The following is a 3,789-nucleotide window of genomic DNA, read 5'->3' on the forward strand; positions in this document are numbered from 1 at the left end:
TGTCATGCACCATAGTCCTCTAGCTAACTCAATAATTCTAACTTTCCTCTAGCCTAACTGATCAGAATAACAAGAAGAAATGATCAGCAATACCTCTGTAACTATTAGACCAGCAGCAGTTGCGGCGTTCAAGTCAAAGTGATCGACTTTGATGCCCATACCCTTGCGTTTGTAGCACCTCTTGAAAGTTGGTTCCCTTCCAAGGATCCTTCACATCTGTTTTGTTTTATGCAGGTAACACATAGGTTGCTCCCATAAAGGCATTATTATCACATATTGTACATAACCTCTCCAAGTAGAATGAGAAAACTCAAGCAGACATGGGAAGAGGAGGTACAACAACCTCAGGAGCAGAAATGTGGTGGCTAGAGCCAAATAAGTCTCTTGCCAAAGAAGGTTCTCTGGAGATCTTGCCCAAGAGAAGGGGCAATTTTCTGGCTCATTTTTGTCATTGCTTGCACCATTAGATAAATCTTTGATTTTCTCCAGCGATAACCTATCCCTAGGGTCAATTTTTATGCCTGCAACAGTTATGAAACATCGATCAGATGTAAATAGTCCTCAGACATACATATAGATCCATACATCAGTCTTGCAAAAACGAACACAAAATGATGCCAACAATTTTTAGAACTATGAAGCCATTCCTCCAGTTTACCTTCAGTATATCTTCACTGCCCTACCAACTAAAGGACAACTATATGTTTGAAAAATGTCTACATTTAACTCTTTTGCTTTCTGTTCTTTCACTAGAGTCAAGAAATGTGTATGAGAGTGTAGTTTGGACTTTCATTGTGACAGGACCGGTACACCTCTTTCAAATACCATATCTTGCACACGACAGAAAACAGGGGATTTGTGGACATTTGTGAAAGTGAATCCCGCACAAACAAATTCAATGTTTGTTACAAAAGCAGAAGTAAATGCAACATGAGAACCTGAATCCTGACAGGATATTTAGTTTAGTAAAATTGCCAGGTGGGAAATTTAATAGCCTTGGAAAAGAAACATTACCAGTGACGTGACTATAGAAAGCAACAAGGGAACTGGACTACGAGAACCGAGGATGTTGGCATAGTGAAAAAATCACCTACAACACCGTGTTCTTCAGCCCAGCATTCAAGAGCCTACTTGTTGGGGTTAACTACAGCAACGAGGAAAGACTGGAAGCTATTTCCATAAACCCATTTCTGAAATAGACAGATGAGCTCAGAAGAAAGCAAACGGTATAATTCAAATGATGCTACAGAGTTGCTTATTCTTATGTGCAGCATAGATCAGACATACTGCACCAATTTCTGAGGCAAGAAGGTAATTATTCTCCAAGTTTTCAACTGAAACATATTCTCCCTATGAAAGCTTGAAGATGTTTTTTAAACTTATGTAAGAATAGCAATAATCTTAAACTTGAACTAAAATCTACACTCTAATGATCAATACTGCTTAACATCATAACATCAGGAAAAATTAGACAGACTCAGGGAAGTGTTTATTAAAGAAAATCAATATGTCAACAGCAAGAAAGAACAAAACAAAAGCAACAAATACAAACAAAAATTATAATACGATCGATCAATTTAGGGAAATTACCTAGAGATGGGAAATATATGGTTCTTTTTCCATTGTTTCGAATTTCATCCTACAAGATAAACAATAACTAATTTATTATCATTAAGGAAATTAAAAAAATCATGCATTCTATGGACATACATATCTTTGTGTAAATTCAAAGACCCTTTTTCTAGTAGCTTTGCGACTGAGATTAAGACAACCAACCAACTTCCAGCTAAACCAGAACATGCCATAATCAGCACCCAAACAAACTTCCTACTGCTTACCAGAACAAGCCCATCATCTCAGCACGAACACCCAGACCAACTTCTGCAAAGCTGCATCAACTCTATATACCACTAGGAGACTAAGTACCACATAACATGTTGACCAGAAGAGTACCTGCCAATATGAGCTGAAAGCTAGAGATCAGACCTGAGATAGTAAAACAAGAGTAGAACTCAAATGATGATATGAGACTTTCAAAAGCTTGTATAAGCCTGTATAGTTGGTTGTGTGGGCAGAACATAATCATAAAAATATGTGAACGGAAATTCTCCATTTAATAAATAGTGTTTCTAGTTCACAAAACTAAAGTAATACTCGGTTTAAGTACGTACACATATTCACATATATTGTGGAAGTTCAGATTAATCTAACACATCATGAATCTAACCTCATATCACAGCAATACTCAAAAGGGAGTCTTGAATCAGCAGGACACCTCCTATCTTTAATTTGTAAATAAAACTGCCAGGCAGGGAAGGAAAGGAAACAATAGATTTAGAGAAAATAACATGGTACTTTTTAAATTATCACAGTACGCATAAGGCACTACTTCCCTACCAAAATTCAAGGTTGCATTCAGAGTTAGCAAAGTCTTCATCCCTAAATGCCTAACTAGATAAAAAGGTAAAGCAAACAAAAGCCCCACTTAAATTGGAAGAAAAATGATTATATTGGATTACATCTCCCTCAAAACTCTCAAATTTCAACTAATCAATCACAAACATTACCTTCAAGACTCCCTCAAAAGAACAAAAACTATTGGATTTCAGACACAAAAGTTCACCCACAATGCCATAAAGAAACACAAAATTAGACCAGTCAATACAATACAATAGTAAAACAAAGTTAACGCCAGTCAAGTGTTCGACGATGCCCCAAGGAAAAATTATAAACAACAAGAGCATGTATTTAAATCATCACAACTCACTATGGAGAAAAAATCATTCTCATAAGGGAAACTATCAAAATTTTAAAATCTACAAAATTCAATTATGAATAACAAAAAATTAAATCAGCATAACTTTCAAATCAATTGAAGATTAACGAACAAGATTGGAGAAAATAATTACCCGAAAACTATGAGGACTTGTGATAATCTAAGCCCTTGAGATGAATGAAATCAAAATGAAACACCACCAGACTTATCAAACCATTTCCTGTTGTTAACGAGTAAGAGCTCTCTCGCTAGGATCTCGAGTGAGAATTGAGATAAGAATTTGGGGGAGAATGAAGTTGAGTTCCTAAACCTAGATCCAGAAGAAATGTCGCTGAAATGGGCAAGTGAAGAGGGAATGGGAAAGTGAAGAGGGAAATGGATTTTTTGACTGAAATTCGCCAAAGAGAAGGGCGGGTAGTCAAATTGGGTAATACTTAGTTTTGAGTGAAATTCATGAAAAGAGGGCGGGTAGTCTAATTGGATTTTATTCAATGTTGAATTTTTTTTTTTTTGAGGGAAATTTTATTCAATGTTGATTATTCGAGCTTAATTTGACAATTGCAAATTAATACAATTTTTAAATTTATATTTATTATCATTCATTTATTTATAATAGAGATGATTAAAATTCTTCCCATAAAAAAATTTGATTAAAATTCGGGTCGGGCCGTGCTTTAAAACAAAAAATAATACTCAAGCCTATAGATTTGGCATGGGATTTTGTGGGCCGAAACGGGCTTTATCGAGTCATGCTCGTGAAGGAAATAATGCCCTTGGTCCAAGTATGCATTCTATGATAAGTCTAATAAATGCGGTTCAGTATTAATTAACAAGTTAATAATTCAGTGAGATCAAGTGAGCTGAATGCCTAGCTAGAGGCCGCTTCAGTTCAAGTGGAATTAATGATATTAATCCACAGCTTACTCTTGACTGAACCCGTAGGGTCACACAAATAGTACGTAAACGGATCAAGTATTTAATGGCATTAAATACTCCATCTATGAATATTCGGA

At 35.8% G+C, this 3,789-nt stretch overlaps 1 long non-coding RNA gene across 3 annotated transcripts; it reads right to left on the reverse strand.

Moving 5' to 3' along the window:
- Window positions 1–288: 288 nt before the first annotated feature.
- LOC130469190 (uncharacterized) lies at window positions 289–3,335 on the reverse strand. Of its 3 annotated transcripts, XR_008929579.1 has the most exons (6): window positions 2,910–3,335; window positions 2,228–2,301; window positions 1,839–1,953; window positions 1,591–1,639; window positions 1,015–1,190; window positions 289–521 (listed from the first exon to the last, which is right to left on the reverse strand). It is a non-coding gene; the product is annotated as an uncharacterized lncRNA (long non-coding RNA). The 3 variants fall into 3 exon arrangements; XR_008929580.1 differs by lacking the exon at window positions 2,228–2,301; XR_008929578.1 differs by lacking the exon at window positions 2,228–2,301 and having other exon boundaries at window positions 1,839–1,966.
- Between the last annotated feature and the right edge of the window lie 454 nt (window positions 3,336–3,789).

The sequence above is a fragment of the Spinacia oleracea genome, chromosome 3 (assembly GCF_020520425.1).
Source record: "Spinacia oleracea cultivar Varoflay chromosome 3, BTI_SOV_V1, whole genome shotgun sequence".
NCBI lineage: Eukaryota > Viridiplantae > Streptophyta > Magnoliopsida > Caryophyllales > Amaranthaceae > Spinacia > Spinacia oleracea.